Consider the following 26,357-nt stretch of genomic DNA (forward strand, 5'->3'; position numbering starts at 1 on the left):
ACTCTTCAGCACTTATTCTATCGATACCCTTCATTATCTTGAAACATCTCTACAAGATTCCCTCACAATTTCCTCCTTTATAATGGAAAAAGTTCTGTCTCTTTCAGGTGCTCCGCAGAACTTCGTTACTCTGTGCTATACCCTCTCCATGACAGCTCTGTCCTTCCTCAGATGTAATGTAGTGACCAAAACTGAACACAATATTCGAGATGTGGCCTCACTAAATTCCTGTGCAATGTTGAAACTACCTCTTTTGATTTATTGTTTTTCACCCTACGAATACAACCAACCAAAAACCTTATTTGCTTTACCAATAGCTGTGTGGCACTGTGCTGCCTGCTAACCTCCCTTATCTATTACCACCCCCAGATCCTTCTCTTCTGTGACACGCTCCAAAAATTACCCCTTGCATCATGTCATCTCTATTTTCATTGTTCTTACACATCCCAGCACTTTATATTTCCAAATGTTAAATTCCATCTGCCAATCTTTTGCCCAATCTACACAACTATCAATGCTTTCCTGAACCTGATCACCATCACCTCTGCGATCCACCTTTACTCCAAGCTTTGTGTCATCTGCAAATTTGGAAAGCCTACTCTTCACTCCACCATCCAAATCATTGATGGAAATCATTAATAATAATGGTCCGAGTACTGATCTCTGAGGTACACCACTACTTACATCCTCCCACTCACAGCCATTCTTTGCTTCCTTTCACTAAGCCAGTTTACAATTCAGTTAGCTACCTGACCAGCCACTCCACAAGCCCTCCATCCATCCATCCATTGGGACCATACTCCGTGCAGAGTTGGTGCTGCCTAAGCAGTCTCCTTGGCCATTGGACACAATCCTGGACGGGTCGCCACTCCGACACAGGATACCAGCAAACTGGAACTCATTTTGCCGACCTCGGAAGGATGACAGGCAGAATCAACCCCACCTGGTATTAATTCAACAGCCAAGTGGGATTTGAACTCAGGATCCTTGGATCCCAAGCCCACCACCCTAACCATCAAGCCAACATCAGGCATACAAGCCCCCACCTTTGATAAATTCCTCCTATGTGGTACCTATTCACATGGAATTTCTTTTGAAAGTCAAGATATACAGCACAACATCCACTGCACTTCCCCATCCACCTAATCAGAAATTGCTTCATATAACTCTACTAAATTGTCTATAAATGCTCTCCTACCTCCCTCTTTTCCTCCAGATTCTGGTCATTATTTAAAAAGATGTCGAACACTACACTCCCCTCATGGGCTTACCTATAAAAAGTCTTAAAAAGTATTCATGGACTATACATACAAATTCTTAATCCGTCCTCCCATTTCCCTGTTCCTTGACCCAATCTATCCACGGCAAATTAAAATCCTCCATCATCAATGGCCTCGAGGTACGCACACAAATCTCTAAGCTGTCGAGCCTGAGTTTGAATCCCGACCCAGCTATAAACTGTTATCCCGGTGTTTCACAGGTCGGGTGATTCATCAATGTGTGTACCATCCCCAGATGGGCGTAAACCAGGCATCCCATCTGCCAGCATTCGTTGGTGAAGATTAAAGGTCTCACGTTGTCCTTCGTGAAGAGGCTGCGAGCTATCGCTGGCACCTTTGCCAAATTCCAAAATTCCTGCCATAACCAGCAGAGGGCATTGCATCAGCGGCACGGCCGCACCCTCAGCCAATGACGCAACCCCCTAGGCTTGTGCTGCATCCAAACGTAGAAGACCACATGCCTTTCTGAATCTTTCATTAACCCATCTATCCTGCTCTTGTCTCACACCAGCAGCCCCATTAAAGCATCTTCTGGTACCTTACTATTCTTAAAATCTCTAATTTCTATCTACATATAATCCTCATCATGAATTTCTTCCAAAGTCACCTTTTTCTATGAAAACAATGTTGTCTTTTACCCAGATTGCTACCCTCCTCCTATTCTATTTTTCCTATCGCACCTATACATCTTGTAGCCTTCTTGTCCTGTCTGCCAATTACTCTCTTCATTAAACCTTTCTTGGTTGCACCGACATATATGATAGTCCTCACGATAGTTTCAAGCCTCTTCATCCAATTATTTAAATTCTGGGTGATGGTATGGAATATTATTTTTACTTTTCCCTTCCTGTTATTACTTTTTCCTGTCTTCCCTTACCAATCATGTTATCAATTATAATTCTTCCCTTATTGGCCTCTCCATCCTCATCGAACCTAACAAAGCCCTAATTCCCCCCTCGATTCCCACTGCAAACCTTAATGCCCCCTTTCTGTTTAGCCGATGGCCATCATTATGGAAACCATAATTTGGCCCCCAAAATGATTCACAGTGTTTCCCAAACCCAGCTATCTGTTTCCCTCCCAATCTGAAGAATACCCAACTATCTGAGGAATACTGTAAAGTAGCTATCTGTTTCTTCAACCTATCTATAACAATCCTCAGGTGTGACATATCTATATACTTCCCAGAGCAAAGATTACCCTCTGCATCTCTACGATCCCCGATACTGTCCATGTTAAATATTTATCACACTGCTTGTAATGTTCCTCCACTCCTCATGTTCTCCGATTTAGTCTCTCCCTATTGACTCGTTTCCCAATCATCTTTTCGACTTACCTTTGTTACCTGCACTACCCACCAACTAATCCAATCTCAGGCAAAAAATATGTACCTAATGACTGTTCGAGTCACACATACATCCATGCCTTAGACAACGAGCTTTTAAACAAATACAATTACCCACCAATCTGCAACTAACACTGGGCAACCTTCAGCAATATGAAATACACCACACCTAAAACAAAATCAAAATAACAAATGCAAAACTCAACACAAATAACCACTTATTTGGTTCTGCCACACCGACTGATCAAACAGCAACTGATCACTCCCAGGAAACATATTGTGAGTCCTTTTTATCATTTCTCCATAATAATGTTGTCACCACAGTTATTTCGAGAGGGAGAGGATTTATTTTGGATGTCTGCTAATAGTGACTCAACACTCCAAGTGCTCTGACACCAGACCATATAATGGCGACCATTGTACAGTGTGACATTTTATTCTTTTTCCTGCAACCATGGTGAGTACAGATATTCGTCGGTAATTAGACGTATGGTGTACAACACTGGAATATTTGTGATGCTCCATTGTTCTGGTCAGTTCCAGTGGAATGCCATGAATTAATGTGATAAGCACAATTAGGATCGAAAATGCCTTCCGTTATTACAATTCAAAAACATACCGTCTTTGCTTGTACAATGCATCTGATGCTTTCAACGACTAATTTAAGAACAACTATTTGAGCCATTGATGACCTTTGACTTCAATTGTGGGTAGAATTTGTTGACCATTTTGATTAAACAATTATTGAACACATTTTGTCACCACCTGTTGATGGATTCAGTTTGTAGATTGAAGAGGATTTTTATGACAGTTGTACATTTTTGTACATCGATGTACAAAAATGTTTAAAAATGCTTAAAAACAATTATTTGCAAGCGTCCACCTGAGGGCATTTCCAGCTGATCACTACGAGTGATCACCAGAATGGCTGTCAAAATGGTCCATTAGTATGGGTGTTCTCAATCAAACATAAGCATGTTACTACCTCGATGAGAAAAATGGAATATACAATTAAAAATGACGTAAAATATGGCAAATTATCATATTAACCCCATGGTAACCAGGAAAAAGCTTTCTGATAACTGGCACGAAAGGCTCATGGCAACAAGAAAGGGCCTCATGACAACTAACAAAAAAAAACCTGAATGTAACAACAAAAGCCTCATGATGGTTGGAAAAAAGCCTGATGGTGACAAAGACAAAAGCCTTGTGGTGATGAAAAATATGGCCTCATGGTAATAGCACAAAGAGACATGGTAAGCAGGAAAAATGACGTCTCAAAAGAGGTCTCCTCCGATTCGATCGGCCTGAACCCCACCCTGGTGGTGGAGTTGCAGTTTACATCAAGAACTCAATTTCTCATTGTCCTTTTACTGAATGTACATCTCCCAACCCCCAGGAGTACCTTTGGCTGTGACTTCTCCTCCTATCTCACCTTTTGTTTCTCCGTGTATTGTATCATCCTCCAAACAGTGATGACTTCTCTCTCTCTCTCTCTCTCTCTCTCTCTCTCTCTCTCTCTCTCTCTCTCTCTCTCTCTCTCTCTCTCTCTCTCTCTCTCTCTCTGTCTGTCTGTCTGACTCTCTGTCTGTCTCTCTGTTTCTCTCTGTGCCTCTGTCTCTGTCTCTCTCTGTGCTCTGTCTCTCTCTGTGCCTCTGTCTCTCTCTGTCGCTCTCTCTGTCTCTGTCTCTGTCTCTGTCTCTCTCTCTCTCCCTCTGTGCCTCTCTCGCTCTCTCTCTCTCATGACATGGACCATCTTTTCACCACTCATCCAAACTCTATGCCTGGTGTTGGCTTAATGGTTAGGGTGGAGGTTTGGGATTCTTGGGTCTTGAGTTGAAATCCTGCACAGCCGTTGAATTAATACCAGGTGGGGTTGATTCAGTCTGTCATCCTTCTGAGGTCACCAAAGTGAGTACCACTTTGCTGGGAGGATTGAGCCATTTGAGTATCTTGCGTCAGAGTGGTTACCTGTCTAGGATTGTGCCCAACAGCCCAGGAGACTGCTTCGACAGCACTGACTCTGTACAGAGTATGGTCCCACTGGATGGAGGGATCTTAACTCTCTCTTTCTCTTCCTCATATCTAGTCATTTCAATAGTCATCATGCAACTTGGCTGTGTGTTGGTACCTCTTACCAGCCATGGCACTTCAGCAAAAGACTTCTGTGACTCCATGGGACTGACTCGGTCTGTGAACTTTCCGACACGAATTTTGCCAAATGGCAAATCCTCCCTTCTGGACGTGGTGATGACTAACTTTCCCAAAAATGTCTCCTGTTCTGTCTCTGCTCCAATTGGTTCATCTGATCATATGTTTGTGAAAGTCAACATCTCTCTGGCTATTTTCAGGGATATATATTGGCACATAACACACTGAGCATTGCAGCTGTGAGTTTATCAGCTGAACATTCCAACTTGCTTAAGCTACTTTGGCGATTGGGTTTATCACACCTTTTATTAATCTAAACCCCACTTTCACCTTGTTAGCTATTCGTTAAAGTTGCAATAACAACACAGAGCTGTATCAATTATGTCCCCTGGACCTTAAGTGCATGTCCATAGGGCTCATATTTGTAATCACATAACCTTCAGTCAAGTCAATTAAGTCCTCATAAAATCAATACATGGGCATAGAACATACTCATAAAATGAATGTAATAATCATGTTTCTGATGAGCTTTTAAATCAATCATTGCCTATCATCGAGGTTTCACTAATATGTTTATTATATGGGCTAAAAGCCTTTATTTGCAAAGTTAAATCAATCAGGCTTAATTGGGCCACAACCAAACAAAAAAAAAACATAAAGCTAATATTTTAAAATAAATTTTCAACCACACCTTCATTATGACATCATAATTCAACAAGTGCAACGCTTGATCTGGTCAGTTTGAAAAAAAAAATTATCTGCAATTGTTGAAATTGCTAACCGATCAATGCAAAACTTTAACTAATTAATCAACTACCCATGGGAAATATAGTTTGATATGAAAACTCTCATCTCGTATATATGTATGTTCCTGAAATACAGCCAAAACGGTACACGACAGTGCAAAAATTTAGTGCCACCTTACTCACCATTCTCCTGCGGTGCGCAGTATCAAGTTTGGTTCAAATCAGGCAACGAAAAAAAAAATAAAAAAATCAATTCCCGATTCAGTCAAGTGCTCTTCGGGAGTATTTGATCAATGCAAACAACCTCAGTGGTATAGTTCGCTGGAGCTATCTTTTTTTGTTTTTTGAAATGTTTTTTTTTATCAACCGCTGTCACAACAGGAACTCAACAGGTTCATGGGTCGTCTAGTAGTTTGATAAAAGTGACATCATCGGTCACTGGTCTGACACCACATTGGATCAAAGAAAAACAAACAAACCAGTAGAGTTGGCATGCACCAAGTCCTTCTCAAGACTGCGCAGGGTAAGTATTCTATTAATACCATCTAGTTTTCTTGTTTGTCTGGGTGATATCGCAGGCAACTTTTGAGTTTGGAAGCTGAAATTATGGTGCGAAAGTGAAGATGTGTTTTGGTGAAAAAGTATTTTTTATTTTCTGATTCATCAATTAATTGATTAATTATTATCGATTTATTATTTATTTATTTATTTTATTTCTCATCCTGGCAATATCTCAGACACCTTTTGAGCAAGGAAGCTGATGTTTGGATACGACAGTGAACAAATGATTTAAGGAAAAAGGGTACATTTGATTTAGTGATTAATCGATTAGTTTTTTTTCTTTCTTGTTTGTCCAGGCAATATCTCAGCCATCCTTTGAGTGAGAAACCTGAAATTTGGGGATAAAAGTAAAGATGTGATAAAAGTAAAGATATTTTTTGATGAATGAATTAATTGATATACCAGGTGTTGGCTTAATGGTTGGGGTAACAGACTTTGGATCCAAGGGTCCTGAGTTCAAATCCTATTGAGCTGTTGAATTAATACCAGGTAGGGTTGACTCAGCCTGTCATCCTTTTGAGGTTGGCAAAATAAGTACCAGCTTGCTGAGATGATTGTGCCATTTAAATATCGTGCATTGGAGTGGAAACCCATTCAGGAGTGTGCCCAATTGTCCAGGAGACTTCTTTTGGTAGCACTAATGCTCTGCACAGAGTATGGTCCCACTGGAATGGAGTGGAATTAATTGATGAATTACTTAATTATTATCGATTTATTAATTAGTTATTTATTTTATTTCTCATCCTGGCAATATCTCAAGACACTTTTTGAGCGAGGAAGCTGATATTTTGACACGACAGTGAATAAGTGATTTGGCTATAAAGGGTGTTTTTGATTTATTGATTAATCAATTAATTATATAATTTTTCGATAAATTTCATAATTTTCAAAAAGTTACAGATTCAGATGAAACAGTGGTGGTTTAGGTATGCGATTAGCCAATTGATTAACAAATTATTTTACGATTATTATTTTTTTAATTTTAATTAGGCAATTAATCAATTCATTAATCGGATATTGTACACTCCCTCCCAATTCCGTTGCCATTTCCAGGCGGCATCGCCAGGCACCGAAGGTGCTCGGCAATGTCGTGCGCTGGAGGATTTGTTATTTATTTATTTGGTGTGGGGCACTGTACTTTGAATGTCCTTGTACCTGCAAACACATATATACAAATTATATATATATATATATATATATATATATATATATATATATATATATATATATATATATATATATATATATATATATATATATATATATATATATATATTGTTTGGTTCCATGGCCACAAGAGAAATTATTCCAGATTTCTGCATCTATTGGTAAAAGGTGAAGTGTGTGTGTGTGTGTGTGTGTGTGTGTGTGTGTGTGTGTGTGTGTGTGTGTGTGTGTGTGTGTGTGTGTGTGTGTGTGTGTGTGTGTGTGTGTGTGTGTGTGTGTGTGTTATCCACTGCCTCTGCAAGCTTGTACTAACAGGAAATGGTACAAACCTGACACCTCTCATCCACGGACATTTCTCATGTTACTATATTTTCATGAGTCCAATTTGCATTTAGGAACACAACAACTATGGTGAACTACCTTGAAATTTCCACTCTTTTGTCTAAAGGACAATTTCAATTACAGCTTTCACACTATAAATTTCAATGACAGCTTTCACACTATAAGCAGAACCTAATCACTATAAACAGACGCGCACACACACAGCACATGCGCAAAAGGCCTCATTTAGCATTCAGACATCATTTCCATTTCGAAAGTCCCATGTTAGATGAAGTTCAAAGATTCCATGTCACACCTACACTTCTACCCCACCCTTTCCTTTTTGTCCACACCAACCTTCCCACATGCCTTCCCCCCTCAGAAAGCCATTCACACACCCTTCTCCATTCCCCGTGTCCATACATATTCTCCATTCGTTCCCCACTGGATCTCCATATACACACCCCACTCGGTGTATTCTTCCCCCATCCTTTGTGGATGCAGCTGTTATCTTCTCTTTCTCTTTAATCCCCTCAACACCCTCTCCATGTTTTACACCACAGTTTATTGTGGCTTATCTTTTGTTAAACTAGGAACATCCACTCCCTCCGAGAGCAAAATATAGTTTCAATAACCCCTCCCTCTGGCAGGGTCAGTGCTCAAACTCTTGCATTATCCCACATGTGCAAACGAAAATCTCAACTCATCTCCGTACCATTGCAAGGAGATTTATTTCATGCCTATGACCAAACTCTGGGTACCCTGAGCATGTAAGCAAAATTTAGTGATCGGCCAAGCCATTTTCGATTCCAAACGGTTTCGACATATGTATAAACCTGCAGATAATTGCCAAATTTTAGTATAATGGTGGTCACATGTGATTTTGATTTTCCATATTTAATTTAGTTGATTGTTTATGTGGTTGACCTGTATTTTTCACGTTATTACAAGAATACAAGCAATGATCATTAAACTTGTTATTGTAATCATTTACAATTGTGAGATTCCAGTAGTGTAGCCTTGCCACAGGTTGATTTCTTAAATTCAAAGTGCAACTGTTTAATTATCATGAGGGTCTGCAACACAGGCTTTTCATTAGTCATCTGACTTGCCCCCTCTCCACCTTGAGGTTTTTTGAGGGGATATCAACAGAGATTTCACTCTTGATAAACGTCTTCTTTGCACGCCCGCGAGGGTCTTTTGCGTTCTTCTATCTGTCATTCCTTTTGTTTTGCTCGCTTGTTTCTTGCTTTCAGACTTTGGAGTACTTGTCGTTATTATCTTTCGAGTGACTCAATCATCACATTCTCTGGCGGCATAACTCTGACCCAAAATATTTATTTTTGCCACCTTCATTGCGCTTTATTTCTTCACTAGCAAAGGTACCAACTGGTATTGCCGGGCAATACCGGGTTCCTCCTCCCACCCCTTCCCCTTCCTTCCTCATCCCACCCACTCCTCTGCCTCCTGAAACCCCAACGTCCCCCCTTTCCTCCGGACTCCTGGAATCTGATACCATATTTGATGATCGCAGCCACTACCGGATTTAGGGGTGGCCAGGTGGGGCCATGGCCCTGCCCCCCTCCACATTTAGCCCCCCCCCCACAATTTCGATGACATTTTGAAAATCCCTTGAAAATGTGCTTCTAAAGTTTTATTGTGGGTGAATGAAGATTGTCAACTCTTTGTAAGGATATCTTTTCAAAATTGTCTGTCATTGTGAGGGTCCTTTCAAGCTTTGGCTTTTTCAAGCAGTTTCTTCCACGGTCCACAGAACGGATCCAACGTGGTCAAAAATTCCCGGGGCAAGCCTCGGGCATTGGGGGCCTGCATTCAGATCTTTTTCTGGATCGATCATCGATGCTTCGGATGGTTGAAAGTGACCAACTAACTACGGCACTGCCCTCCAGAGCCCAGCAAGCACAGACTGAATACAGAGGTCCAGCCAGAGGAGAGGTGAAAAGGTGAAAGTCGACGTGGTAAAACTAGGCCATACCAGCACAGCACATGGCTGGCAGGGGTAGTATTGTACACACTGAAACTGTGGCTGGCAGGGAACGCTGTCAGTACCCTGCTTACTGGCGCGCACAGCACAGTAACACAGTGTGACTTTCTATGTTCCAGGTGTGTGAAACATACTTGTTCGTGATTCTGGTACGTCCCTGACGATATCTCAGCTACTCGGTACCTACCAGCTGCAGAAACCACAATGAGCGGCTTTGGTGACGACAGGCACAAATCCAGGGCTCCACGGAAATATGACAGTGGTGCTCAAAAGCGGAAACGTTCCAAGGAAAAAGATGAAAGACACAAGGCCGTCGTCGACAAGACCCAGAAAATCTCAGAGTTTTTCACTCCTGCACAAACAGGCGATTCGTCCATGACAGAGGCTGGAACACCAACAGAGACAGAACAAGCGGATTTGGCAACGCAACCCCGGTGTCAAGATTCGCCCAACATCTCGGAAGGTTCCACCGATGAAGAACATGCATCAGATGAAGAAGCACGAGATATACTGACTGATTGTGGACCTGACTTTGCCAATGACATTGGATGTTGGCCTCCTGAGCGACCGTCGTCAGAGATGATCGACTACTGGTCATCACGAGATTTGGAGCCCCTGCAGAATTCTACTGGTCCCTTTGATTCATCCATACAGTTCGTTGAAGGTAGGAAACGCTGCTGCTCCAAGAATCTTTTTTTTTACTGTAGACTACAAAACGGAGAGTCCGTGAAAAGGTCCTGGCTTTGCTTCTCCACATTAACCAGAAAACTGTACTGCATCGCTTGCAGGCTCTTTGGAGGTGCTGCTGCCCTGGGCGGGGAAGGATTCAATGACTGGATGCATGCCAGTCGTTCTATCGAGGTGCATGAGCGTCCGCATGTACATTGTGCGAATATCATCCGCTTGTCAGACAGAGCAACATCCGCAGGTCGTGTGGACACTGAACTCGTCAAACAAGTGAGTGAGATTGCGTCCTCTTGGAGGGAGGTGCTGAAACGAAGTGTCAGCGTGATATCATTTCTCGCTGAGTGTGGTGTGGCGTTCCGTGGATCGGATGAAATTGTTGGGTCATGGACGAATGGTAACTACCTTGGTTTAATGGAATTACTTGCGGAATACAATCCTTTTTTGGCGCAGCACATTCAGAAATATGCCAACCAAGGTAGTGGCCACACCAAGTACTTATCATCTTCGACATGTGAAGAGTTAGTCTCCATCATCGGAAAATCTGTTCTGGATAACAACGTCGCTCATGTGAAAGAGGCAAAATACTTCTTTGTGTCAGTCGATTCTACTCCTGACATAAGCCACATCAACCAGCTCACAGTTCTTCTACGATACATCGAGAATGAGGCTCCAATGGAGCATTTCATGACCTTTCTGAGCAACACAGGACACACTGGACTTCAGCAAGCGATGGCATTACTGGATTTTTTGAAAGCCACTGGATTGGACATCGCGAACTGCCGAGGACAATCTTACGATAACACATTTAATATGAGTGACTGATACAACGGGATGCAGGGAATGATCAAACAGGAGAACCCTCTCGCATTATTTGTGCCATACGTGACGCACTCACTGAACTTAGTCGGTCAGTCGGCCGTGGGATGCTGTAGACCTGCAGCAGCATTCTTTGAATCCGTGGAACAAGTGTATGTATTTTTTACAGCTTCCACGTCACGCTACGCCAGATTATTTGACGCCCTGAAAGCCAAAGGTCTGCAAGTACCAAAGCGCCTCAGCGACACTCGCTGGTTCGCTCATTCTGATGCAACCCATGCTCTTGTAGACGGTTACAGCGAAATCATGGATGTCCTCGATGAAATCACAAACGATGAACAACTGAATAGTGAAACAAGAAACACCGCCGAGACACTTCACTAAATGATATGCACGCTCGAGATAGGGTTCTAAGCTGGTTTCTGGTCTACTATCCTTGGTAGATTTGATCGTACGAGTAAAACCCTTCAGTCGCAAGCTACCGATCTCAACACAGCCGTGCAGCTCCTCAAGTCACTGGCGAGCTTCGTGCGGTCATTACGCGATCAGTTTGATACATTCGTTGTTGACGGAGTGGAGCGCTCAGGTATGGCTGAATTCACTCGCGGATCGCGTAGACGAAAGCGTAATGTCCGCCTCCCTCCCTTAGACTACGGACACACTCCTGAAGTAGAACTAGGCGCCAAGAAGTCCTTTCGCATCAGTGGATACGTTGCAGTGATCGACGTACTGCTGTCGCAGTTGGAAAATCGTACAAACGCTTACAGCAAGATGAGCGACAGATTTGGATTCCTGCGTGCTCTTGTTCAACTCGAAGTGGAGCAGATTCGAGAGTCATGCTCGAAGCTCGTCGAGCTGTATCGGGAAGATCTATCACCTGACCTCACAGAAGAAATGATTCAGTTCCAAGCCATGATGAAGGAGTCAGAGCCAGACTCGGGCCGTACTGAACTCGAGATGTAGAGTTTTCTCATCGAGCGAAAACTCACCGATACTTTCCCAAACGTGGAAGTGCTGCTTCGGATTTACCTCTCACTGATGGTGTCGAACTGCTCCGGGGAGCGCTCGTTTTCGAAACTCAAGCTTATCAAGAACCATCTTCGCTCCACGATGGGGCAACAGAGACTGGTCATTCTGACCATCATTTCAACCGAATCCGATGTGCTCAATTCCATGCAGGTTGACAGTATCGTATCCGAGTTCGCTGCCGCGAAGTCACACAGGAAGTTTATCCATTGATTAAGGCATCGTGTGTATGTTCATTGATGTGGATGACTGCCGTATATTTGCAGTCGCTGGAAGTCGGCTATTAATCACCATTTCGGATTTCTCTTGCCCAGAGGGTTTTTGAAGTTCGACGATTTTTAGTCAAAGTTCATCGTATGATTAATGACAGCGCGTCGTTTGCTATTTTCTTATATTAGTCCATCTCTATCTCTTACTCTTGCAGCAACAGCATTTTTGTGATTTTATTTTAGAATGAGGTCATAGATAAGTCACCAGCCATATCAATAACAATCCATCCATCTTGTCATATTGTCAGATTTAATTGTAATTTGTGAACATATATGCCAAATCATTCCTGATCAGGATCTGCCAAATCGAGAGATATAAGTTCAGTTGTTGATGAAAAAGCAGTTATAATTTAAGTTGTTGATTAATCTCCAAATTTGGGGGCCCCCCACAATAATTGTGCCCACGGCCCTCCACATGGTAAATCCGGCCCTGATCGCAGCTCACCATCTCAACAATTACTGCATTTAAGTATCCGTGTTGAAATCTGAAAAAAATGGGGATTTTGATAAAGCATTGTAGAAATATGGATCTCCCCTCAGAAATACCAAAAGGTGGTGGCTCATGTGTTTAGAAGTTATGAATTGTGAAGAAATGCTGTTTTAAACCACTCGGTATGGTGCATCATAGAAAAAATGTGATCCGATAAAGTTTAATCACGATTAATTTTGGCAGCTCAAAGTTGTGTCACAAACAATGTCTCATTCACTTTTATATCGAAGATAACATCACTCGAAGCTCCTAATGAAATATAATAACATCCTAAATGAAAGCAGATCACACATAAAGGTGAAACAATGCGATCGAGAGCAAAGATGTTTTTAATATATTTAAATCTAGCAAATAAGGCCTGTTCCACCAGGCCCCAAAAAGCATTATTGCCGAAAAAAGGCTGTCAACTGTATCACCATTGCAAACAAACAAACATTGAAGAATAGCACTCAAGGTTACGCAACAAAGTCAAATATTGAAGCAAAAACACAAATAAAGCAAAGGGAAAAGTAAGAAAATGGTGAAACAGGGTTCATTCAAGTAAATTATCCAAGTCGCTTAAGCACTCAAGTAAGCATTCAAACAAAATGGTTGATATGGAAAACTCTTGTGGCCTGTTCCAAGACAATCCAAGACAAGGCATTTTGAGCAGGCCAAAACAAATGGCGGCATAAGAACACTGTGGGGTGAAAGTAGGCTGGCCAAGGAAAATCCTTTTTTGTTTTTCCATGATAAATACCCCAAAATTATCTTCAAAATGGTGTTTAAATTTTCCCACATACCCAGTTTTCATTCATGCACTTCCATGGAGTTTCCTTAGTATCGTAGTATGCATGCAAAGTTTTGTGCAACTAGGTTTCATCGTTTTTAAGTTACGGAGGACACACACACACACACACACACACACACACACACACACACACACACACACACACACACACACACACACACACACACACACTTATCATTATAGACCAGCAAATAAAACCCTTCGCTTCGTTGACGGGAATATTAAGGGTAGGGGAAGAGAGGGAGGGAGGTAGGGGAAGAAAGAGAGAGAGAAGAGATGAGAGAAGAATGAGGTGGGGGGGAGGGTGTAGAATGAGGAAGGTTAGGGGGTGTATAGCGAGGAAGGGGGGGAGGGGAGAGAGGGGATGCAAGAGGGGAGAGAGAGGAGGGAGGGAAGGGAGAGGATGCCGGGAGAGAAGGGGGAGCGAAGAGGGGAGGGCGAAGAAGGGGGATAGAGGGCGATGCTTCACCACATGTCGCCATACACTCTGGGTGGGAAGGAGTGTGAGGAGGGGGTTGGCGCGAAGAGGATATGAGAGCAAGGAGTGGGGGGGAGGAGGGGGTGTTCTGGACTTGCATTTGGGAGTGGGACTTGAAGGGGGGGGTTTGGCTTAAGGGTAAGTGGGGGGGGGCGGGGATGGTCCCATCTGCCGGCGTTAACACAGGATTGAATGCGAAATGGGGTATCTTAAAACAGCATGTTCAAACAGGATCGCAAAACCACCGATCATTTTCAAACAACACCTCCCATTTTAAATGAGATTATAACATGGGCTTCCCTTGAGGTATGCAACTTGAAATGTGGCTGCCACCCTGTTTATCCGCTCTGAAACTGCAGCTCTCTGAATGGGTCAAACATTGCCTGGAGATGTCCAGAATGCCAAAGAATGCATGTACCAGAAAAACGAACACCCCTCCAGCAGCTGGACCCACCACCAGCCCCAACCCCACAGTCCAAACCCCGAAACCAAGCTCAAGCCAAGAGACCCTAGAGCCTATCACACCCGAGCTGCAATGCTTATAAACTCAGACACACCAGTGTTTTGTGCCTTTATTTTTTTTCAGCACACGTTTTACAACTAAAATGTGATAAGCCCCAGACTCTCTCATCCTGAGCCGAATCCCAAAATTTAAACTGCAGAAACGAACCCAGCATCAGCTCCAACCGCCAAAAAAGTGAACACCCGCCCAACCCGCCAAATCCGCCAAACCCGCCCAACCCGCACACTCCCCAACACTCCAGGCTCAAAACACAACACAACCACCACAGCACAACACAACCACCTGTGGGAACTCATCACAACCACTCATTGGTTATCACTTCATGAAAGTTGTAAGAAAGGGAAAGAGAGGGAGGAGAGAGAGGAATAAGGGGGGGGGGCAAGGACCAACAAAGAGATTTGGGGGGGATGGATGGATGGATGGATGGAAGGGATGGATGGAAAGTCGATTCACAGTAAGTTCCACAGTTGGTCATTAACACACGATGCTCCAATCTCGAAGAGTGAACACAAGGTTTAAGGAATGAATGATGAATGAATGAATGAATTCCCACCTGCTCTTCCTTCATCTGCCATTGGATTCACTGCAGCATCTACAATCAGCTTGGGTTTTGGAAACAACTCTCCCCTAATAACCTCTAAAGTACTCCACCGGGGGGTGTATCTCTGAGCGTCTCCGGGCGGAGCTCAGCATGACCGCTCCGAGGTGAAGGTCACAATTTAAACTTTTGTCAGATTTAACTGAGACAGTGGAACACACAATTATATATGTACTTCATTTACGTTATCACTTAACATTGTCTTGAATGCCAATTTGTCATTTTGTTTTCAAAAACGACAACAGCCGTGATTAAAAAAAGTCATTTACATCACCAACTACTGTCTCACCATGGCTTACAAACATCAGTTTGGTCCATCAATCCATCCATCCCTTCTATCCATCCCTTCGATGTATCCCTTGCATCCAGCCTTTCCTTCCATCCCATCTATCCATTCCAATTCCCTTCATTCCTTCCCTCCATCCATCTCTTCTCTCTCCATCCATTGATAAAGAACGGCAGGCTTGGCAACGCACGACGTGGGGCACAACACAGGCAGGTGGTGGTTGATCAATGTTTTTTTGATTGTGTTAATCAGAGTGACAATGCGGGTATTTTTGCCATGTATTGCCATGCCATGGCTTGCAGACGAACATCCCAGCAGCTTGTCGGGCTCTCGCCAAGTGGCTTAATCACTCAAGCAAGCACTCTAACGAAATGGATAATAAGGAATGGCTGGCTTGGCAAGCGATAGCAAGTTGCTTGGTGATGGCAACCTCAACATGGCATTTTTTTCCCCAAGGGGGGAAAAAGGGCAATAAAACATTGAAATTCCTCCATATTTTTTTGCATTCGAGTTTCAAGCAACATCGGCAAAGAAGCAATTGCGAAAATAACATGGAGTCCTCTTTTTGAGCGTTTGGGCCTCAATATTTTTTTGTGCTGAGGGCTGCAAAAAAATCTTAATCCACCTCTGTTCAAGCCGATTGGTTGTGACCTGACCATTATTATGATTGCGTCACGTAAGGTTCATTAATCCGTGACGCTTCCTTTACAATGTCAGTGATACTTCTCTGCAAGTGGGACTGTAGTCCAATGACCTGTGAGAGTTAACGCTTTCATTTCTGACCTTTTCCCTCTAGCCTGGAGAGAAGGCCAGAATGGTGAAAGGAGAAGTTGGGAAGGTCATGCTCCGAGTTTCGCCTGCACCTGAAGGATTGCATCGAGTCTCTGAATGCATCAAGTCATGAGAAACTACAGTAAGTCAAGAAATAAAGGATGCAAGTTCCACTCTGTCATACATAGGCCATTCAAAAACATCTCGGAATGAGATGCACAAGTCCAAGAAAGGCGAAATGTTTTTTTGCTAAAAACAAACAAAAACGCTATGTTTTTATTTAATAAGTAATTATAAGATCCGTGAGGAATATACTTTTCTTCCTATCACTTTTTAAAAAAAAAATAGATTAAAAGGCTAGCGTTTCTTCGATTATTGTGATGATCACAAGCCGAGGACATTGGACGCCATCATTTGACGTGTGAGTTCCTGTGAGTCCATCAAGAGAATCCACATTCACAAGTTATTCCATTGGCTTCGTGTTCAGATTAAAACCGTAAATCGCACTTTATTTGGAACTCATGGACTTTTCAGGTGTCTGAATGACAGCTTTCATTAAACACCAACAGATGTCTTTCCACAAGAACTATTTAATCGGAAAGAGTCTTCACAACAAAGTTGGACTGAAAGATTGTTGGGAGTGTTCCATCACAATATCACAACAAAAGTAAAATGTCAAAAGATGTGATGGTAATCCAGAGGAGGATTGTGGTGTCGTATTGTGGCATCGTAACATAGTGTCATTCCTACCTTGTTTTTTTTTGTTTTTTTTGGAGATTTCATCCCGCTGTGTTTTTACATTTTTAGATCCTCGTGGAGGATCTCTAAGTCTTACTCACGTTGTTGTTCTTCATCTTCTTCTTGTGGACTTTTTTGTTTTACAGCCTACAGTTTTCATCGAAACTTCCTGAAACTTGGCACATACATGTAAAAATACCCTGCGCAGACCATCTCCGATTTTGAAAATTCCTCCGAGAAAAAAAGTTCTGACATCAAAATATCTCCAGTAATGGAAATCGCCGAAAAAATTATCTCCGAAACTAGGCAAGCTTTTTGAATTCTGTTTGTGGGAATCGAACAGGGCATTAGCAGAGATGAATTATCGCACATATGATACATCACTATGATGTATTTTATGTATTCAATTACATAAAATATGTATTCAATTTTTATGACGTCATTCCTACTTTTGGACATTTTTTGTTTCACAACCCAAAGTTTTCATCGGATCTTCGTGAAACTTGCCATGTATATGCAGAAAGCCCACGCGCAGGCAGTAACCATCTCCGATGTTGGAAATTCTTCCTCGAAAAAAAGGTTGACGTCATAATATCGCCGCTAATGTAAATCGCCTTTACCATTATCTCCGAAACTAGGCAAGCTGTTTGAATTTTGTTTGCCGGAATCAAGCCGGGCATTAGCACAGATAATTTGTCGCAAACCTGATACGTCACAATGACGTCATATTCGTTTTTATGACGTCATCATTAAGAGGACGAAGATCTCAGCTCATTTGAGCTTGTTTTTTTTAATGTTTTTTTCTTCGTGTGTGTGTACATATATATTTATACATATGTATGTGTTTTTGTATTATATATATATATATATATATATATATATATATATATATATATATATATATATGTATACAGCTCTGAAAAAAAATAAGAGATCACTCTAAAAAAAAATTTAATCCACATCTCTACATGTATGGCAGCCATTCCATTCCAGTGTCTGTTGAATTCCAACACAGGCATATGACATTCTACTTAGTGAGGTACCAATTAGGTGATTACCTGAACCGAATCTTATTTTACAAGGAAAAGTATAAAAACCACTGCTGTGGTCATCACAATCCTCTTGCAATAGGACCAGCTGGATGGTGAAAACAGTGCTAGTAGTACCTCAAAGGTAATTGGAATCAAAAAAGTAACTATTGACCATGCCAAAAGAGTTGAAAAGAAAAGTTTTGAGTGAGGAAAAGAAGGGTTCAATTCTGGCTTTACTGGCAGAGGGATACAGTGAGTGTCACGTTGCTTCCACCCATAAGCTTTCAAAGACGGCGGTTCATAGGAACAAGGTCAAGCAGCAGACATTGGAGACAACAAAGTTACAGACTGGCAGAGGATGAAAAGGACTTTCCACTGACCGGGATGACGCCAACTCATTCGAATGTCACTCAACAACCGTAGGATGACATCAAGTGACCTACAAAAAGAATGGCAAATCGCAGCTGGGGCGAAGTGCACGGCGAGGACGGTTCGAAAAAGGCTCCTAGGGGCAGGGCTGAAGTCGTGCAAAGCTAGAAAAAGCCCTTCATCAATGAGAAGCAAAGAAGAACCAGGCTGAGGTTTGCAAAAGACCCTAAGGATTGGACTGTGGAGGACTGGAGTAAGGTCATCTTTTCTGATGAGTCCAATTTTCAGCTTTGCCCAACACCTGGTCATCTAATTGTTCGACGGAGACCTGGAGAGGCCTACAAGCCACAGTGTCTTGCACCCACTGTGAAATTTGGTGGAGGATCAGTGATGATCTGGGGGTGCTTCAGCAAGGCTGGAATCGAGCAGATTTGTCTTTGTGAAGGACTCATGAATCAAGCCACGTACAAGGTTGTCCTGGAAGAATACTTGCTTCCTTCTGCTCTGACAATGTCCCCCAACTCTGAGGATTGGTTTTTCCAGCAGGACAATGCTCCATACCACACATCCAGGTCAATAAAGGTGTGAATGGAGGACCATCAGATCAAGACCCTGTCATGGCCAGCCCAATCTCCAGACCTGAACCCCATTGAAAACCTCTAGAATGTGATCAAGAGGAAGATGGATGGTCACAAATCATCAAACAAAGCCGAGCTGCTTGAATTTTTGCGCCAGGAGTGGCATAAAGTCACCCAACAGCAATGTGAAAGACTGGTGGAGAGCATGCCAAGATGCATGAAAGCTGTGATTGAAAATCAGCGTTATTCCACAAAATATTGATTTCTGAACTCTTCCGAAGTTAAAACATTAGTATTTTGTTGTTTAAAAGTGAATATGAAGTTGTTTTGTTTGTATTATTTGAGGCTTGAAAACACTGAATCTTTGTTGTTATTTTGACTAGTTGTCATTTTCTGCAAATAAATGCTCCAAATGACAATATTTTTATTCGGAATTTGGGGGAAATGTTGTCAGTAGTTTATAGAATAAAACAAAAAGGTTCATTTTACTCAAACACATACCTAGAAATAGAAAAACCAGAAAAAATGATAATTTTGCAGTGGTCTCTTAATTTTTTCTCGAGCTGTATATATGTATATGTATATATATATATATATATATATATATATATATATATATATATATATATATATGTATATATAATATATAATATATGTATGTATATAATATATGTATGTGTATATATATATATATGTATATATATGTATGTATATATGTATGTATATATATGTATGTATATATATATATATATATATATATATATATATATATATATATATATATATATATATATACATATATATATATATATATACAGTAAGTCCTCGCTTTTCGCAAGGGTTGCGTTCCTGGAAAACCTTATGATAAGCGAAACTGTGTTAAACAAAACATATTTTCCCATAGAAACCAATGTGTTAAAGGGGGGATGTGTTTTTGGCTCGAAATTTTTTGGACATAAACACAAATAAACAAAACACACTCCTCGAGTAGTGGCGACTTACCCCAAGGCTGGAGGAACGGAGTTGATTGCGGTGGACAAGTCACACTTGCGGAGTGGCAGAATCGTCCCCCTCTTCACTTGACACTGTGCTGTCACTTTCTTCACCAGTGGGAACGGTCTCTTGGCAGCTGGTTGAAGGAGCATCCTGGATAGTGGATGGAGTTGGTGCTGCATCTTTTGGCTTGAAAAATGCATGGAGAGTGGGCTGGATGGCTTTCTTTTTCTTTGCTGCATAAAGTTCCTTGTAGCAACAAAGGGCATCATTAACAACACGGCAAAAATCAGTGCTCCTTTCAAGATTTGGATCTTGCTCGATCAAATCATATTTGATATTCTCGATTTCAAGAATACGAACAGTACAGCGTACAGTACATGCGCAGTAAAGTGAAAGTGTGTTTATGCGCATCCTGTGTGATTGTTGTTTTTTGCAGGCAGCTTGAAACTTTTTTTGCGTTTTTCCTTGCAATGACATTACGATAGGCATAAAATGTTTGCGATAATTGAAAAATTAGTCATTAAAACTAAATTACGAATAATCGAAACTACGATATGCGAACTTCCGGTTAGCGAGGACTAACTGTATATGTATGTATGTATATGTATATATATATATATATATATATATATATATATATATATATATATATATATATATATATATATCAGGGAATCAGGGAAGTCGAGCATATTTATAAAGTAAAACTTTACTTAAACTAAAGTTCATCTTCGGAATCATCTCGACTTTCAAAATCTTCAGTTGAACATTAACTCATATTTAATTAGTAGAAACAACATTACCATTAATATCTATATACTTTTTTTCATTACCAGATTAAACTACAACATTTTTTTATATTAAAGGTAATTTTAAAATGATCCTTAACTACTATTGAACGAAATGTCATTTCACCTGATATATTAACATTCTTTATTTCATTAGGATTTACATCTTTCGGGTTGTTGAAAAAATACAAATTTCTCCTTGCATATTACAGATGGTCTTATCTTTTCTTTCCAAAGCTTCATCCATAAGGTTTTTATTTTTTGATACTTTTTCTTGTTTCATTGCTTTTTCTAGTTTTGAATATATTACCAGAAGGAGAGGAGAAACTTTTGTTAGAGATACTTTAATTGATGTTCTACCAGGTATACTAAAAGCCCTTCCACTGAAGGAAATTGAAGAACTCATCTTATCTACCATAATTGTTTTTGTCCAATAGTTGTTATATTTATCTTTGTTCAATTTTACATCCTTGACATATTTCTCAGTATCTTTAACAAATGAAGAGATTGATTGAAAACTTGTCTTTTGTGTCTTGAAACATTGTATTTATTAAGTGAAAAAGTTGGAGGATAAAATGGTTTTAAGCACAGATTCACCTGTAAAATAAACGAAATTTTCATCAAGAAAATTTTAGTTTAAGCAAAGATTTATTATATAAATATGATGAATACAACATACTGCGATGTTTGTAATCACAAATATAAACATTATAGAAAACACCTCCGAACCAACAAACACACATTTAATCTGTTTCATAAAATATCTCCTCTTGAGTTGGAAAGAAAACATTGTGATATCTGCTCAAAGGATGTTTTGAAGAGTAGTTATAATAGACATCTTCAATCACAAAAACACAAGAAAAATGAGTTTAAAGTAAAGGGAGACTATTATATTGAAAACACTGATGGGGCATTTAAAGGGCATATAAAAATAAGGATTTTTCAATTTGGAGAACCCGGTCCATCATCAATAGCTGAATCAATTGAAATAGTGAAACCCGATGTTGAAAATTTTATTAAAAAGACATTAAAAGAAATGAAAACTTTAAAGTTTTATATGGGAGTGAAAATGAATATGAAGAACAAACTCCTTATATGAGAACAGATCTTCATTTTATAACATCATTTCAAGATTTTTTGAATAGTGGGGTTTATGAAGAACTATCAAGACAAGAGGAGGATGTTGATAATACAGTGGTAGGAAGTGGATTCAATATTAAAAAAATCATCTTTTTAGATATACACATTCTAAAATCAAACCCTCTTAAAGCTTCTTCTTATATTGAATTACCAAAAGAAATGAAACTAAAGAAGGCAGTTGTTAATATTAAGAACAATGATAATAAATGTTTTCTCTGGTCTGTTCTTGCTCACTTTCATCCACCAAAATGTAATTCAGAAAGAGTAAAACAATATATGAAATATGAGAATACCTTGGACATTAAAGATTTTAAATTCCCAATGCCACTAACAGATATTCCTAAATTTGAGAAAAAGAATAATCTTTATATTAATGTATATGGATTAACGGATACAAACAAAGTTCAAATATTAAAAATTTCAAACAACTATAAAAATGAAGAAACACACATTGATCTTTTATATTTTAGTGTTGGAAAGAATTCACATTACACATACATCAATAATTTATCAAAATTAATCTCTTCTCAGGTATTCAGAACAGCAAACAAAATATATCCTTGTAAGCGATGTCTTAATTCATTTCATACAAAAGAACGATTAGAACAACATTCAAAATATTGTAGTAATCATAAATCAGCTGTAATTACAATGCCTAAACCTGGTGAAAAGATTTCTTTTGAAGATTATAATAAATCTATCATGCACCCATTTGTGATATACGCTGATTTTGAATGTATCCTTAAAAAGATAAATACTACTTCTCCTAATCCAAAAGAATCATATACAAATAAATATCAAAAACATATTCCTTGTGGTTTCTGTTATTATATCAAATCATCTGTTGGAGAAAAGTATAACAAACTTGAACATTATCGTGGAAAAAAAGCTTCACAAGAGTTTATAAAACGATTAGAAAAGGATTGTATAAGACTCTCGGACTCTCTGGAAAATCCTCTATTTCTCTTTGCCGACGACTCCACCCTCTGCCGTACCATCTGTCATCCCTCAGACCGGCAAGCAGCAGCTTCTTCACTCACTGCAGATCTGGATAAAATCACAAACTGGTCCAACACGTGGAACATGTCTTTCAATCCAGACAAATCTCACACTCTCACTATGTCTCTTCGAAAGGACCGTTTACAAAACCCCCCCATCCACTTTCTCAACAATCCTCTGGAAGAAGTCTTTTCTTTCAAGCTTCTAGGTCTCACTATCTGCCATGACCTTTCCTGGGAAAGTCACATTTCCAACCTCGCCTCAAAAGCCAGTCGCCGACTGGGAATCCTCCGTCGTGCTAAGTCCTTCCTCGGCCCTCTTGAGCTCCTCACCACTTACAAAGCTTTTGTCCGTAGCCTGATGGAGTACTGCTCTCCCCTCTGGGCTGATGCTCCTGCCTCCCACCTTTCTCGGCTTCACGCTGTCGAAACCAGGGCATTTAAGATCATCGGCATCTCCCGCAATGAAGCTGAGTCTTTGGGCCTCTCACTCAATCACCGCAGGTGGGTCGGTGGTCTTTCTGTCTTCTACCGACTCCTCTCCAGCCTTGCCCCCCCTGCTCTCTCTCTGCGATTTGTCCCCACCACATTTCCACAGGGCGCTCAAGGTCCGCCAACAACCCCCTTCTGATAAAACTACCAAAATCACGAATCACTGCTCATCTTCACTCTTTCATTCCTCTTTTTTCCTGCCTTTGGAATAAACTTCCTCACTCTATTCTTTCCCATTCTTCCCTCCAGGCTTTCAAAACAGCTGTTCACCACCACCTCTTATCTTCCCCCATCCAAATCCTCGATCTTTTCTACCCCCGATAATCCACCCAAGCCCACTTCCTTCATTTCTCCTGCTTTACTTCCTGAAAGTCCCTGAAATGTCCATCTTCTCTTCGCCATGTTCCCCGTCCCATCCCCATCCCTCTCCCTTCCACAGTTCACCTAATGTGTCTGTTCCCCACTGTTTTGTCCCTTCCACTCCCGCCCCTCTTGTCTCATGCCTCCTTGCTGTGAGTTGTGTGTTAGCTCTCATACGAGCCTCGAGCAAGGTATACAAAAAAAAAAAAAAAAAAAGACTCACTAAATTAATGAAAGAAATAAATGAACCGATGAAATTAACCAAAGAAGAAAAATTAGAATTTAGAAAGAACAATATCTGTCATATTTGTGAGGAGGAAATTGAGGAGTCTAAAGTTAGGGATCATTGTCATCTTACTGGTAAATATAGAGGTCCCGCTCATTCCTGTTGTAATCTTAATTATAAATTACCTTCTTTTATTCCAGTCTTTCTTCACAACAGCGCCAACTATGATACACATCTATTTATAAATGAACTTTCAAAAACACCAGGGAATATTTCTGCCATAACAAACACAAGTCAAAAGTATATTTCATTTACAAAATGATATTCACAAAACCTTTAACTCGTATTAGGTTTCTAGATTCTTACAAGTTTATGGGAACACCACTAGCCTACCTCGCATCAAATCTAAGCTCCACGGACTCTTTTCCAAATCTTAATTCATTCTTTCCAAAAGAGGAAATTCTCACTAAAGAGGAAATTCAGATTAAAGAGAGAATTCAAAGTAAAGAGGAAATTCTAATTAATGAGGAAATTAATGAAGAAATTCTAACTGAAGATGAAATTCTAATTATAAAGAAAATTCGAACAATGAATGAAATTCTAACTAAAGAGGAAATTCTGATTAAAGATGAAATTCTGATTAAAGAAGGAATTCTTACGAGAGAGGAAATTCAAACAAGGAATGAAATTCAAAGTAAAGAGAAAATTCTTACAAGTAAGGGAATTTATCCTTATGATTATATGGATTCATTTATGAGATTTAAAGAAACACAACTTCCATCAAAAGAAAGTTTCTATAATAACCTTTATGAAGAAGAGATAAGTGATAAGGAATATAAACACGCACAAGAAATATGGAAAATATTTAAGATAAAGAACCTTGGAGAATATCATGATTTATATCTAAAAACAGATGTTTTATTGTTAGCTAATGTGTTTGAAGCTTTTAGATCACTCTGTCATAATAAAAATTGTTATGGATTAGATCCTGCCCACTATTTCACAGCTCCTGGTTTAGCTTGGAGTGCAATGTTTAAAATGACAAAACAAGATATAGATTTAATCAGTGATGTTGATATGCTTTTGATGATTGAGAAGTCCAAGAGAGGTGGAATATCACAAGTATGTTCAAAAAGATATGCTAAAGCAAATAATAAATATCTTCCAAATTATGATAGTGAAAAAGATAGTAATTATTTGATGTATTTTGATGCTAATAATTTGTATGGATGGGCAATGTCTCAATCTCTGCCTTATGGTAAATCAGAGTGGGTGGAAGAAAAGGATTATGAAAAGGCTTTGATGAATATTGTTATTTCTTCTCAAGAGGAATTGAATGACGAAGAAGAACGTTATTATTTTGAAGTTGATTTGAGGTACCCGAGTGATCTTCATAATCAGCATAAAGATCTTCCTTTTGCATGTGAGAAAGAAACCCCAAAGAAAGAATGGTTAAGTGATTATCATAAAAGTTTTAATATTAAAGGTAAATCAACAGAAAAGTTATTAACAACATTCTATGATAAAGAGGGATATGTTTTGCATCAGAGAAGCTTAAAACAGTTTTTGAGAGAAGGATTGAGAGTAGCTAAAATTCATAGAGTTTTAAAATTTAAACAAAGTCCTTGGGTGAAAAAGTATATTCAATTCAATACAGATATGAGAGCAAATACAAAAGTAAAATTTGAAGGGGACTTTTATAAATTAATGAATAATGCTGTATTTGGAAAGACTATGGAAAATGTTAGAAACAGGAAAAACATTAGATTCGCAACATCTTGGAAAGAAGCTTCGAGATTGATAAATAAACCAAGTTTTGAGAGAGAAGAGGTTTTTTCAGAGAACTTTTCTGCAATTCATATGAAAAAGGAAAGTATTGTAATGGATAAACCAATTTATATTGGAACAGCAGTTCTTGATTTTTCAAAGATATTGATGTATGATTATTTGTATAATGACTTAAAGAAAGAGTATGGTGAAAATGTTTCATTGTTGTATATGGACACTGATAGTTTTATCTTAGATATAAAAACTGATGATGTTTATGAAGATATGAAGAAAAATATTGGAGTATATGATACAAGTAATTTCAGCAAGAAGAGTGAGTTATTTTCCAAAAAGAATGAAAAGGTTATTGGTAAGTTTAAGGATGAGTTGGGTGGAAAAGTAATGAGTGAGTTTATTGGATTGAGAGCAAAGGCATATGCTTATAAGTATGGTGATCAGATTGATAAGAGGTTAAAGGGAATAAAGAAATATGTAATAAAGAAATCAATAACTTTTAGAAATTATTATAATTGTTTGATGAATAAGAAAGAAGAATATAGGAAA

General features: G+C 39.7%; 1 protein-coding gene across 1 annotated transcript in view; it reads left to right on the top strand.

Moving 5' to 3' along the window:
- The first annotated feature begins 5,915 nt into the window (after positions 1 to 5,915).
- LOC147030291 (uncharacterized) overlaps positions 5,916 to 26,357 on the top strand; it is a 59,157-nt gene continuing 38,715 nt past the window's right edge. The window contains exons 1-2 of the mRNA XM_085874205.1: positions 5,916 to 6,045; positions 16,336 to 16,452. The gene's annotated coding sequence lies outside the window, so the exon portion shown is untranslated. The remainder of the gene's footprint in view (positions 6,046 to 16,335; positions 16,453 to 26,357) is intronic.

The sequence above is a fragment of the Eptatretus burgeri genome, chromosome 3, assembly GCF_056783735.1.
Source record: "Eptatretus burgeri isolate ZD-2024b chromosome 3, Ebu_testis_v1, whole genome shotgun sequence".
NCBI classification, from domain to species: Eukaryota; Metazoa; Chordata; class Myxini; order Myxiniformes; family Myxinidae; genus Eptatretus; species Eptatretus burgeri.